The sequence below is a fragment of the Calidris pugnax genome, unplaced genomic scaffold (genome assembly GCF_001431845.1).
Source record: "Calidris pugnax isolate Ruff unplaced genomic scaffold, ASM143184v1 scaffold60, whole genome shotgun sequence".
NCBI lineage: Eukaryota > Metazoa > Chordata > Aves > Charadriiformes > Scolopacidae > Calidris > Calidris pugnax.
In genome coordinates, this window is record NW_015090831.1 from 6,262,644 (window position 1) to 6,277,697 (window position 15,054).

Here is a 15,054-nt window from a genome sequence, read left to right on the forward strand (position 1 = left end):
GTAAATCTGCATCAAGTTTGAACAAAATCTGACTCCTCTGCTGATCTTATGGATGGGCTTGTTCCTGCTGGAATTAGCAGAACCCTTATGGAGCTGTACATGCGAGCACATGGTCTTCTTCATGTTTGCTTGAATAGAGGAGCTGCACTATGGCCCTTGAGAAGCTGGGACTAAAGCTGTACGGTTTGAAATTCATGTTACTGAATATTACATGTTAGTACTTATTGCTCCCATAGCCCACTTCATCTTCAAAGTATTTTGAAGACTTCCTGGATCAAACTAGTAAACTTTTAATGAGCGAGATATCAAACCTTGCTGACTGCAATGGAATAGGAAGGCAAGCCTGCAGGTTTGAGTCAGGGTGGTAAATATACCTCGTAGTTACACAGTGTGGTGTTTCTTGTGTGCTACGGGCTGATTAGCCCCAGGAATAGATGCGGAGGGATGTATAACAGATCTCCTTCCAAAGCACAGAGGTATGGTTTGGAGGCAGCAAGTGGCAGAGGTGGGGACTGCCCGTGTGAGTGGCTCCAGTGAGCCCAGGGGCACTGTGTCAGCAGGGTAGTGCTGCCACCCGGGGCAAGCGCCAAGAAAATCAGACACTCTGTCATTAAGGTCACACAAGTTTTTTTAATGTCACTCTTGCGGGCAAAAAGCAGTATTTTCAGCTGGCGCTGACCACTGTTGTGCAGTTGTCTCATTGCATCCAGCTTGATTTACATCAGCTGAGGATCTGACCCAAGATTGATTTGCTCTCTGTAAATGAAGTCAGAGTTTGGGTTGATGCTCTTACATGTAACAATTAAGCAGTCACACAGTAAAAACTTGGCTTCAGCTCCTCACTGAGCTCAAGTTTCGCTTGTTTTGTTGTTTGTGGAAGGTGCAGTCTGGGGTGTTGGGATGTGAGTGGCCAGGGCTTTCCCAGTACTGAAGCTCTTGGTGTGGAAGAGCGCACAGGTAACAGAGCTCGGTCTGTCACAACCCTTGGTGGTGCCCTTCCAGCATTTGAAGTTCTGACTTGAAAGGACTGACTTCAGAGAAATCAAGGCAGAGTCCCAGCCCCTCTCTTTCAGCAGGAGCTCTCAATGACAGAGGGTAGATTCAGATTAGTAGCTGAACTAGTTCTCCAGTGAGTACCCCGTGCCTCGCTGGGAACTGAGTGTGTTTTCAGCTCCAAAGTGCTACTTAGTCTTGGACCTCCGCCTCTGAGAAGGAAAGGTCAGTATTTATGCCCTTAGCACCCACCTATTTCTTGCTTTCTTTTATTTTCATCTCTGGAAAAATGAGAGGGTTTTCTTCACTGTAGCTGAACTGGCTTAAATCTTGCAAAGATTATAGTTTGTAATTCTGTAACTTTTAAAATTAGGAATGAGTTGAAACTTTCATTTTAACTTGAGTCCTCTGCTCTGCGCTTTAAAATCCAGGCAGATTTGCACTCCTAGTTATATATTTTCAATTAAAAAGAATTAGGAGAATGCAGGGGTAAATTCTGAAAAGGCACCACTGGCATTTAAATTTTTTCTTTTTCTCCCTGAGCTTTTCCATATTGAAGCTGTTTAAGTTGTTCTTATTTTTCTGCTTTCCTTGCAAACGCTGTTTATTCATTCTAAGAAAACATCAGTTGGGTAAACAGAAGTATTTATGTGTGTAGCACTGCAACTCCTACTAAGATGCAAATTGTGCTGCAGGGAAGATAGTTTGTGCTTTTCTTTCCTCTTCGCTTTTCTTTTTTGACAGTCGGTTAATAAAGACTCAACAATAAGCAGCTGCCTGTGATGTCATTTGGGACTTTGTCCACAGAGCTTGTATTTACAAGTACTGAGCAACTACATAGCAGCAGCAAACCCAACTATCAGCAAACTTCATGTCTGCTCTCACTGGAGGACTTCAGGAGTGCTGTGGATGGTGTAGAAAGCTAACTCTGTTCTTCTAACCACAGACTTTTAAAGCTTGGTAAATAAACACTGGATAAACTCAAGAGAATTTCTGGACTGCAAAGACTTCTTACGGTTCTGAGTTCTCCAGGGCTGGCATGTTTTGACTGAGCTGCTGCAAGTAAGACTTTTGCTGTTTTTGGTGTTTTTATCATCTCTGTAAAAGCTTAGTTTCTCTAGAAGTGTGTCAGCATTGCTATTTGTAGTTTTGCTTTAATTAAAAGAGCAGCAAGTATGTAGTTGTTAGGAGTAATTACAGCCATACATCTGAGTGTGGTTCAGCAACAGATTAAAGGACAAATGAAAACTTGATTCTGGCTTTTGTTTGCATGAGATTACACTGAAGTGGCTCTCTCTTAATTTAAGTGATGAAGCTCTAAGATTCTTAAACTCTCATGAGTACTGTCATTAACTGAATAAAACCTAGTCTGTTTTAACAGTGTTCTTTTATAATTTCATGGTATTTATTTGAATATTCCAAATTAATTTGAATTTGTAATTATAGTTTTAAAATGATACTTACAGTTTTCAGTAGAGTTTTCTTTCAAAAAATGTTTTGCTCCTTCTGCAGGCATTCATTTAAAGCAAAACTTGTCTGTTTTTACTTTTAACCCCTGTTCAAGTTCTGGAGGTGTATAAGTTTAAAAGAAATAATCATACAGTGCTTTGAAATCTGAAGCCATTTGGGTAAAATGAGTTGTCAATTATGTGGGAAACAGTTATTTTTGCTTTGTTTTGTGTGTTTATGTTAGAAATCCAACAAATCCTGAAACATCAGAGCATAAACACTAGTACACTGGTGACTGCTGTGAAAAAACCTGTTTCTATACTGCCTGCTGTTTGTGGGACAGAACTATGTTTCTGATTCTATGCTGTTTGTGGGACAGAACTATGTTTCTGACCATCGATTAACTCATTTTCAAGACAAATAGCTGTGATTGGCATGGCATTATTCCCATTTTACAGAGGGGGAAACTGGCCCATAGATGTGATTTATTAAAACTTAGTTTACCCACTTCAAAAGCCGGTAACAAACCTCAGGTCTCCTGCTTCTCATTTCAATCCTTCACCAGAAGCCCAATCTAAATTACTGCAATTTCAGTTGTAGTGGCTTTTCCAGGGAGTAACCTGATCACAGTCCTGTGTATGAGGAGCTCTTTTATTACTGTTTACCTCCATTTAATAATCTGTCTTTGTGGAGACGAGGCGCCTTTCTGAAGAAAATAATCAGAAAACTATGATTGGCAAATATATGAGGGTAAGTCGGTACAAATCAATCAAATAGGAACTGGTGGATTCCTTGTGAGTTATTAGCACTATTGATTTTGTTTTGCTTTTCTTGCTACTGACTTTGTTTTCAAGGCCTCTCAGCAACAGATTTTTGGGGCTTCTTATTAAGGTTTGGGTGGCTACAACGGCAGATGCCCCTCTCAAGTGACCCCGTTTCTACAGCAGATCAAAACCTGTCTGTCTCTTCTTTTGATGTTATAATGTGGCTTGGCATGTCGAGATATTGTGCAATTTAGGAGCCATTGTTCTGTCTTTGGAATTGAAGCATATTCTCCTGTGGGGGGGGAAGCCCTAAATTTAGCTCCGCATTGATGTCCTGAGAATGGCAAAGACTTTGGGGGTTTTAAGTACACACTTAAATAAGAGCATAGAGCTTTATTCTTTAGGTGTTTCTCCTCCTTTTTCAGAAATAGTATATAAAAAAAAAAGTTTATATGTTCTTTGAAAGATGGTTTTGTAACTCTGAGGCTTCCACAGAATGCCAGAGTGAAGAACAGAGAATCGTGATAGAGCCTTTCCCTGAGGAGAAGGAAGGGGTTTAAGATGCAGTGGTTTGATCCCTCCCACGCTGGCTCCTGTGGGCCAGTCTTTCCTTCCTCCGTCACCTTGTGGGCAATGATGATGATGATCTACTGCTGTGAACTGATAAAGGTGTTTACACTCACAAAGCACTCAGGTATCATGTTGGCAAATGCCTACAAAATCTTCAAGCTATTTAGGACAAAGCGAGATTAAAAGAATGCTCCGGTCTCACTTAAAGTGAAGTGCAAGTCCTAATCTTACAAGTGTGAATTTTACTGCTTTTAAAGAAAACTTTGTGGGCTTTTCTGCTATTGTCTTTGTGCGTAAGTGTTTAGAGGCGTGGATTTAAGGAGGTAGAAATCCTGCCCCAGTAAATGTAGTGTGGTAGGGTATAATTCCATTTCCACTTCAGACAAGAGCAAATCTTCAGCTAATTACCTTAAGAGCAGAAGCAGACTCTCAAAACCTGATGAACCCGGGGGCATTTGATTTTCATTTTCCTCTCTTACATTTCCCTTCTCACATTTACATTTCCTCTCTTATATTCCAATGTAGCAAATTAGGATCTAGAGCAAACTCACTTTTCAGCAGAGGGATCCCCCGGCTGAATTTTCCTCGGGTCTGAGAAATCTGCCCAAGGATACCGCGTATAATCTGATAACCTTCTGGGATGGCATTAAAGGGGACAATTGCCAGCAGAATGTCAATTCTTGGGGCTTTCTCACCATCTGAAAAGAAACAGAATAAGTGCAGACTCCGGCCTGTCATCCTCTGACAAGTGGGACGGAGGTTGGGATAAAAGCCATGGAACAAAGGTGCCAAAGGGGAGCGCAGTTGGCCAAGGAGCTTAGCGCAGCGCAGCCGGGGCCAAATGATGCTCCCCAGCTCCTCCGCACTCCTGCACGTGTTCAGCTCCTGGCAGGATTGGAGTTCTGCTTAAGAAACATCCATGCCAAAGCTGCCAGAACACCTTTGGAAGTTACAGCGTGTAATAATGCAGTTTTATTACTAAAGCAGGATAAATGTACAGTGTAAATAGAACACGAACCATTAACGCTTGTACTGCTCTGTTCTGTGCTGTCTAATGACATCGCTCACGTAGCGTGCAGAAACCTGAATTACATCAGGTATTCCCTCATGGTTGCATAAATTAGTCATGATGTTTTGGGGATGAAAAGTTAGATAGCTATTATGTGAAAAATGCTTGGATATCTTTACGTTTCCATTGAGTGGCATTCAGGTGAATCACTTGAACGGGGTTTGTACAGCAGCAGGGGCTTCTGGAAGCTGGCAGGAACATTGTCCGTGGCCTATGAAGGATGCACGTCCTGAAAAGCAGGTCAGATTATAAAGCAGTGGATAAAAATTTTGTTGCTGAAAAATGGTTTATTGGTATTGACACACAGGAAGAACAAATGCTACTGCTAAACTGCACGTTTGATAAGCTTTCCACAGGACAACACTGTTTGTTTTCTAGGACAGACTAGCCTTGGATAGTGTGTGTGCACACAATAGGTCTGTGCAGAATCAAATGCATGTCACTAATTATTTTCTTTGACAGCGCTAATTGATTATTGTAATTCATCATTATCTAAATTGCTAAATTCAACAGTTTACCGGATCCTTTTGTTTCTTTGTTGCTCAGACATAATACAAATAGGAAGAGTTAATTACCGCATGCAACAACAGAGGGGAATTTCATTGTCTGCTTCACTTCCATTGAAGCTGTGTTGAATCACTACTGTGGATTTTCAGTAATGGTGGAGAAAAGAAGGAAGCAGAAATTCTTTCAGGGTGAAGTTGCTTTTTGGTGGTAGTTAGTGTTTGTATTTTGAGTAGTATTCTTTTTGCAGCTGGACTACATTGTGCTTGTGTTGCCTGTACTCAATATTTACCTAATTGTGCAAACTGAAGTCACGTGTGAGCCCTGATCCAGGTGGGATCAGCAGTGGCACTCCTTGAGGGATACAGCACAACTGGACATGAGTAAAAGGGTTGCATTTGCTTTTAAAATGACTTACTCCACTCGGTATGAGCACTTGGCTGTTTCCATCAGTGCTCTGGTGCTGGCCAGGGCTGCATCTGCTGGGTAGAAGGAAGTAGTGCTCCCAGCAAGGGAACTCTAGAGAGATTAAGCGATGACTTAATTTATGCAAATTCCTAAAGCTCCAATCTGTGCTGCAATCTTCTAAGATTTGGTGTAACTTTGCTGTAAAATGTAGGATCTTTTCAGCTGCTCTGAAACGATCTGACAAAATGGTTCATAGTGATAAGATTTTGGGGGGTTATTTTGCCAGTAGAGGGCCGTGTTAAACTGGATAAAATAACTCCCTCTTGGTCTCACATTTTCAGTGAGTAACAGCTTAAAACATATGGTTGTTTTCAAGGGCAAAATGAGTAAATGATTGGATTTTTTAGAAGCTACCAAATGATTAATTATTAAAAATCAGAATCACATCACTTTTACAGTATGGCACAGTTCAGTGTCATTCTAATTAGACCGAATTCTGGTCTTTAAAACACATCATACCTACCTGTTTATTCTAAACTGCTCAAGGTTGATAGATACAGCCCTAATAAGTCATTAAGCTGACGTGATATACAGCAGCAGCATGTGCTTTTGCTATAATGACACAAATGAGAAAAGAATTGTTTTTCAGAGGTACAATCACGTTTGTTTTTGATGTGGCCTCTAAACTAGCAGTCATTATTCAGGCTGTAGTGCTGCAGGAGTTGACCTTTGGCAAAATATTTTGTTATCCTCAATCTTTTATACAGGCCTTTTGTGAACTCTGCACAGCTCTCATTTTGCTGATTGCATTTAAAGTCATTTATTGCACAATGTTTGCCCTTCTAGCAGATGTTAAAGGATTCCCTGCCTCCCCCCTTAAAGGCTACTCCTCCACAGCATCTAATTATAACCTACACAAAAGATTAACAGATGTTATAATTGTCTTTACTCATTGATTAAATAGTTTCTGCATGGTTTGCTCTCCCTTCCCCTCATTGCTGATTTGTGAGGTCTTTCTGGATGAGTCTTACGCATCTGCAATTTGTTAACGGTGGCTGTCTTCAGTATTTAACTTTTTGGTTTTGTGGTTCAGTTTGAGCAGGTTATAGATGTTCTTCTGGACAATGTGACAGAAATGTGTTAAAAGTAGGTGTGTGAATGCTTTCTTTGATTCCACACATTCCTGGTTTTCCGCTTCCTTTTAACTATTCCATCTGAAATGTATGTAAAAAGCAGTCTATTTTTTAATGCTTATAAATTGGACACTGGATAGGTAAATGCTGAGATTTACCTAGCAGTACTTTTGTCCCTATATTTCAGTTGCTACTTGCAGAGGAAATTAACAGCTGAGGAAACCAGTTTAAGGAGAAAATTCCTCATAGGAGAAAATTTCTAGTAGGACTTTCCTAGTAGGACCTAGTAGGTTCATAGTAGGACCATCAGAAAACTTTGGGGTTTCTTGGATTTTTCTGTGTGGTTCTTTTTTCACCTTCTCACAAATTGAAGGTTACTCAGTTCTTGAGCTAACTAATCTCTTCCCACATTGAGACGAGGGCTCTTTCCTTGGATGGATCCATAGTCCTTCTACAGCACAACAGTGCCAAGCTCAGCAACTGTTGGTTTATATTCTTATAAATCCTTAAGATCTTGAACCAGGTCAGACCAAACCACATTTCTTTTCAGAGAGGTGAAACATCTTGTACATGTATTTTCACTGCCGGGGGTTAACGTGTACTTAAATGTTGTTTGGATTCCAGATAACGTTTTCCTTCCTTCTTTCATTGACACAGATGTGAGTCATTGGCAAGTCCACAAATATTTCCAGGGTTGTCTCTGAACGTCCCGCAGTTCTACGGAGCTGTGTCTGTCACAGGTCTTCAGCCTCAAGTGCTCACTGCCTTGCCTAGTTCAGAAATGGTAGAAGAAAAGTCAGTGGACAACATTTTCTCATTTCTCTGGCAAAACCTCTGAAGGGGTTAAAGAAGAAGAGAAACAGATTAAAGGCTTGAAGCTTGAATTATGGGCCTGGTTATTCAAAAGCCATAAAATACTGTGCTGTTCCCCCTGCCCATCCCCCAAATCCTACTCACACATAAAACTGTTGCCTTGATTCCTAGGCAGAGAAACCACCTCATGTTGAGACTGGGCATACCTTCTGAAAAAAACCTTTTTTTTTTATAAAGTACTCAAATTTTGTGTGGATCTCTGGGAATATTGGCTCAATTAATGCAGATTCATGGATTTGTGGGACATCCTGTGTGATTCTGCTTTGTTGATACTGTGTGAAAATATAGTCTTTTTACAGTGAACATTGTGCATAGTGCTGGCTGTGAGATTTTGCAATATAACCTAGAGAGCTCTAGATTTTTATCAGTTTTTAAAATTGATCTTTTACTTATAATTAATGAGTTTTATTAGCCTGAATAATAATCTTTGCAGTGCACAAAAGCATTTGTCTGGGGATTCAAAACTGCTCTAGAAACAGAAGTACTTTGTTTGTGGGATTAACAAAGAACACTGTATCCTCCTGGTTTTTAAATGACATCTCAGTGCCCCTGAGTACTTTCCATTTTTGAGCTGGGGGGAGCAGATTATAGATTCATAATAAGAAAATTCCAGGGTGCCAACTGTGCTTGCGAAGTGTATTTTAATTACATAGACACCTGTCCACTACCAACTTGTAATATTTCATAGAGGTCACTGAACAGCCAGCTGATGGAAATGACTTTTTTTCCATACCAACCTGGTCTGGGTTTTAAACACCAACCCAGAGGTGAAAGGCTAAAGTCCCAATTACCAGTTATCAGGTCTGTCCAATCCCCATATCATGCTGGTGGGAAAAGGCCTAGGTGCTTTTTGCAGTTACACGTGAAAAACATTTAGGAATTACTAAAGGTTCAGCTAAATTACTAAAGGTTCAGCTAAATGATTAAGGATTTCTAACATTTGCTGGTAGCTGCTACTGAAGGAAAGTATTAAAGTGAAACCTGGCCTAACATTTTAATAAACAGTTCTTTGTTACTGACTCTAAGCCCTAACATTTAAGACTAAGATCTTCATCTTTATTTTAAGGTTGCACAAGTAAATGAAAGACAGCACCAAGTGAACTGTAAAGAAGAGACAACAGTAGCACAGTCTACAAAGTGTTGGGCTGGCCATTTTCCTTGTCTCTCTTCTAAGAATCTGTAGACTTGTCTTGTATTTAATTATGTGCCTTTCCTAAAACTAATAACTTCCTTCCCTTAAGCTGCAATTCTGTCATGGCGTTATTGATTGGGAATACATCTCGATGTTCATAGGAAACCATTTCTGTCATTTATATATACCAATCTTTAATCAAGTGAATTGCTTTTCTTCTCAATTACCACAAAAATCTCCTGTCACAAGAAAAAAGCTTTAAACAGACATTGATAAGAACTTGTTGACTAGGTGAGAAAGGAATGGTTCATAAGGTACACAGCCATGGGCAGTGTGACAACACAGAGGCAGGCATACGCCACAAACCCTGAGTGATGTTTCCCTTGCTCTTGGCAGGGAGCTCATCTTACTGACAGGTCCTGTCTCCCTCCTAAACCTGGCTCACTTCCACCCGCTGGCTATCGTCTGTTGTTGAGGCAAGTTATTCTTTACCTGGTTTACTTATTCCTCTCTACCTGAACTCCAGGTCACAGGGGGATTCTGAGAGTGTGTACATAGTTCAAGAGCTTACAACTCCAGGGAGCATATTTCAGATGCCCCACAAGATATCTAACTTAACCAGCTGCAGTAGGAGACTAAATGCCCTTAGCTCCTATCATACTCAGCTGAGATGGAGCAGCTCACCAAGGCATGTGACAAAGCAGAGGTTAAGATTTAACTCAAAGGAACCTCACCCAAGAAGACAGGAAGGATATGGCGCCTTCTTGTGGGTTTTGGACATAGCCTTGGGCAAGAAGTCCCATGAAGACCCCACCTGGCATTCTCCTTTCTTTCCTTTTCCCCTTCCTCAAGTCCCATTCAGAGGTTCTCTTCTGTCCCATAGCTTCAGGTAACATCACTGTGGGCCCACAGGGAACACCAAAGGTGAACAGCAATAAGTGCTGCAGCATCCTGCTTAAGATCTCCAACTATTACAGAAGAGAAAGGGGGCTGTTCTAGATTTAAAAAAAAAATATGCTGGTTTAGTGGTTCCTGGTTTGTCCTGCAGGAGAGCTGGGCTTAAATCTATGGAGGGAGTCGAGGATATCTGGCTTGTTGCCTGCGTAGCTGCTTTCTGTTGGTCAGTGGCAGACTCTTAGCTGCCTTTTTGTTGGGTTTAATTCTGTCCTATCTGTGTTTCTACAGTCAGATTTGTTTTGACAGAATAGCCAAGAGGTGAATGAGCACTGAGTGTCTTCTGCTGCCTTGTGCAGAATTTGGAGAAAGAATCATTCCCCTGTTTGGGTGCGTAGTGATGGACGCATCTGGCAGAGGGAGAAAAGTAACGACAGAGCATCAGCACTAACAGAAAGTTTCACTATTAAAGTCTTTGACAAAGAGAAACTATTCTGTAAGTGGCACTTATGTATGCTATATATTATTACCTTCCCCAGTATAGCTGAAAAACCAAGACAGCAGAAGTTAGCGAATCAACCTAAACCACCCACTCAAGAGCAGCGATCCAATTCAAAATATGGGCAAACACTTAGGATTTACCTGACATGAACCAAGTATACTTTCTTTCTGCCTTGCTTATGTCCAAACCTGCTTCTACTCTCCCCACCTCTCAAATTAATAACTCTTATGCAGAACATAATACTTTGAAAGCTTATATTTAGTCTCAAAATGCACTTTAAAATTCAAAGTGGATCACTTAGAATGTGGAAGTGTATTAATGTTTTCCCTTTTTTACTAAAATGTCTTTTTTTTCAGCCAAAATTCAAGCTAAACAGTAATATTGAATAACTTTGGTTATTCTAAGACTGGAGGTGCATAAGCTATAATCTTAAAAGCTTTATATAAACCTGCACGGTTACATTACTTACCAGAAATAATCTATGGAGAAAAATAGCCCATTTGAGGCATTAACATGAATTCTATAAGAAGTGAAAGAATAATCCTCTGCCAACCCAACTGTTGCTACTGCAAGCAAAAATATCTTTCAGATTTTAGTGGATGATGAACTTCTGAAAAGTCAGTAGTTTTTTCTTTTTTCTTTTTTTTTTCTTTTGTGCTGCTTTTGGTAGCTTAATGATTTTTACTTTACATTCTAAACAGACAGATGCTTGGGAGAGAGAGAGGCTACAGAATTTTAATAGTATGCCTCCTCTCTTTCTAGTATTTTCTGGATTGTACTGTATTCATAATCCCAGTTTGTTGGATTATTATCTGTGATGGCAGACTAAGTGTTCTCTCCCATTTCGCTTGATAGAACTGAGTGCAGATGAGTTAAAAAATGGTAGAACGACATAAAACATAGGAGAGTTGTGAACCTTTTAAGTAGGAAATTCGTGAATGTTTTTTTAATTTACATTTTTATTAAGTTTCTGGCAGATGGAAAAATTAGAAATCAGTGTGTGACAGCCCGTCTTCACACAGAAACTGGAGTAAGCACTGCCGGCAGCCAACTGCACGGGGGGAAGGATGGAGTGGCTCTTTTTCTTCTTTTCGCCAAAGCAAAAGCCTTTCACTCTAATTGTCTCTAATGTGGATCAACCACGCAACGTATAAAGAGACGCTCTGAGAAGAAAGGGAGACGGGGCTCTTTTCTTCCCCATCAGGGTCTTCAGAGAACTCATTTCTGGCAGCATCCTCCCTTTCGGTGTATTTTATTGTACTTCATCCTGCCCTATTTTTCTTTTATATGACAAGTGTTCCTTTGTTTCTCTAGGAATCAATCCGTATTGGATTTCACTTTAAGTAATTTCTTCAGATACTCAGCATCATTTCCCCCTCTTTATTTCTTTTCAGCCTATTGTCAATAACCTAATCAATGCCTCACCATCTCTAGTGTTAGTATATGTCCCTCAAACTTGCATAGATGGTCATTCCTTGCCGTTTTAGTCTTCTCTTTGTCATTGTTCGAGACTACTATGAAGGGACTTGTTAATTGTTTCCCAACAAGTCAATACTTTAATCGTCTTTGTTGCTATTGTCTGAATTCCATCAAGTTTGTCTATACCCTTTTGGCCCAGAACTGAATTCAGTGTTTGAGATGAGATCGCTATAGAATTGCAGAGAAAAACAAGGTGAGGGGCTGTTTGGTGTGCTGTTACCATCTAAGGAAATATGAATGAGGACAGAATACCTTTCATTTTTAACGTTTTTGTAACAGTTTTCTTGGCCATAAACTGAAGATGGAGTTTAATCAATGTGTATCTTTTCCTTCTAATTTTACAGTCTTGATATCCCATAGTCCTACATACTCCGTTGTGTAAGAATGAAGTGAATTTGAATTGACTGGGGAAATCTCTCTGAAGTTTTCCTTTATGTATGCTCATTGATGTATAGAGGGTACATCCCCCAACAAAACTGAAGGTGGAAGAGCTGAGTTGTACCCTGTCGCCTTTCCGTTGTGAGCATGAGCATGAAGGAGAGCTGTCACTGAAGCGTGTTTGGGAATGCTGGAGCTGAATTCCTTTGGGTCTGATCCTTGGATGTTGTTAGGTCGGCTGAAATTGGAGTACCCTTCTAACTTCTGCGAAGGCTGAACAGCTGGGGAGCCAGCTGAAGGATTTTAGTGCCCACCCTTAGAGGAGCTAAGTTAGCTCTGACACCTCCAAACCCAGCTCCAGTACCACAGCTCTTTTATGTGTCTTCTCTGTAGGAACAGAGGTGACTGCAGAGTCCAAGGAGCTGCAGCTGTAGTTATAGCTGGCCTAACAGATTTACAGGACTCAGTGAAGGTATTTGCACAGTAATATATGAAAAACATTTTTGATAAAAATATGCAGAGTGTCCTGTGCAGGAAGCACCTGGAGCTGCTCAGCCTAATGCAGCTGCATGTTCTTGCTTCATTCCCCTGCTACAGGCCGTTCTTTCAGACCAGGGGCTCAGTTCTGGTTTGGCTGACACTGGAAAAGATCAGCGCTGTCTTTCCCCTCCTGTTCTTCCCCAGGGTGGACTTCAGTCCTGGTGGGGTGCAAGGGGCTATCTTCAGGTTATGCAGATAGATGAGTTGAGCCCTTTCTCAGTTACCTTCTTCCTGGATCATGGAGGGATGACATACATTTCACTGTACCTCATCCTCCCTTATTTTTCGTATGACAAAAAGGGATTATAAGCTTGATTCAGCTTCTTTTCTGGGCTGCTATTGTACTAATACCTTCATTATAAAGTTATTGCCTGTAATGTAAGGATAGGCCCTGGTCCACTGGGAGTGCTGTACAGCAAGGTGAAATGTGAGACACCATGTTACAACCCACAAAGCCCCAGATTCATTAGAAACAAATTCTGCGGTCTAGTCATTGAAATATTCCTTCTGATGCAAATGACTTTGGTTATCTGAGGAGGATGTGCAGAGCTGGGTGCTGAAGATGTTGCTAGTAGCTGAGGAAATATTTTTACAATACTTATTTTATATTGGCAGTTTTCCTTTGAACCACGTGAACATTTTAAAGTATTACCCAGTGCTCCGTGGAATAAACCCAGATGTCTGAACACTATCACTAAGTTAAGATGATTCTAATAATTCCTCATATCCATGAGCTGGAATACATCAGTAAATAAATGATCTTTCATTCCTTTCATCCCTGCTGCTAGGGAGGACCAAACCAAGTAGCATTCATTTGGGACACTTCATCTCACAAACCTGCTTTCATTCACCAAAATGTACTGCTAGAAAATGTTTCTAGCAAAGTACTTTACTGTGAGCTGACTGCAGAATGAGTGAATAAGACACAAGAGAGGCGATAGTGGCAAAAATCTCTTAAGTATGTTCAGTTCCTGGTGTCTATTGGGATTGTGTTCAGATCACAGAGCCATCCCGTGACCATTGCTGCCACCATCCCCTTCAGCGGTGCAGGTGGAAGGGGAGGAGGGTGCACAAAGAGCTGGTAATTTTTAGTGGTCCCTCTGGACTATGAGTAGAACAGATGGGCAGGCAGAAGAGGTGCTGACTGAAATGCATCTGTCTCAAAGAAGGGATCTTTAGGCACATTTCACAAGCTCCTAGTTCTAGTTTCACAAATTGAATGGTAATCTACCATCGCTTCCAGCAGACACGCCCATATCGGTCTTACATGTAGGTTTGAAGTTCTTGGACTTCCTTGAGTAGGGCCTTCATTTACACCAGTGAAAGAAAAATGAGAAGAAAACACAAATAAAAATGAGAAAAATGTAGGAAACTTGACTGCATATTTTAACCGGTCTGTCAGACCCATGCAGGTGTTGAATTTAATTGCATGCATTTTTCTGAACATTGCAACATACTAGATGAATACGTATGAATTTTATTTATTGGCCTCCTAAACGGTGTGCCACTTCCTCTGATGAAGATTTGTAATTCAGTGTTTGAAACCTAACGAGATTCCCGTTTGGCTCTCTGCTGCCAGCCTGTCATTTTTACCATGAGAAACAGCTAGTTCTAATAACGATGTACTAGATTACAGAAATTGCATCTAGCGCTTCATATTTAGCAGCCTGTAGCCAGAAAACGCCAGAGGCATCTTTAGAAATGGGACATTTGATTTTGAACCTCAACATCTCCACATAACCCTTTAGGTGTGTGAATAGCGGCAGTTCCTCGAGTGAAATTTCCTCAGGTCCTGGAATTCAGCTTCTCCAGGGGCCTGGAGCTGCCTGTTCCTGACCTGAGCTCAGCAGGTCCTCGAGGCAGACCAACGTGTGCTGAAGCCCCCAGAGGCAGCTGATGCTGTAGCTGTGCTCAGACCATGCCTTTTGCAGATTAACAGCCTAGATTGCAAAACTCTGCCGGAGGAGGCTCAATTGTTAAGGGAATCAATCCTTACCACATAATAATCTGTATCATATAATTTATAATAGTATATAGTAATAAACAATGTATCATAATGAGTGGTTAGAAACTCCCCCAAGAAATGGGAGCTTTGCGTCTAACATTTTCTTGAGCCTGAATAGCCTCAGCTTTGCTTGGATATCCTTTTCTTGGCTGCAGGTCTTAGAATGTTCAGAAGGATTTGATTTCAGTGCAGAACCTAAGGATACGCAAACACTGTTGCCATAATCTATTTTTTATTGATGCTAACACTGTAATATATCCTTCTCTTCCATGCTGATCAGTCGCTGTCCTGACAACGGAATCATGCTTTCTCTCTGCTTATCTTTCATCATTTTTGTCTCAATAATTTTATTGCATGATAT

At 40.8% G+C, this 15,054-nt stretch overlaps 1 protein-coding gene across 1 annotated transcript in view; it reads left to right on the plus strand.

Annotated features, from left to right (window-relative positions):
• Positions 1–1,859: 1,859 nt before the first annotated feature.
• NCKAP5 (NCK-associated protein 5) overlaps positions 1,860–15,054 on the plus strand; it is a 406,029-nt gene continuing 392,834 nt past the window's right edge. Inside the window, exon 1 of the mRNA XM_014941123.1 lies at positions 1,860–2,055. The gene's annotated coding sequence lies outside the window, so the exon portion shown is untranslated. The remainder of the gene's footprint in view (positions 2,056–15,054) is intronic.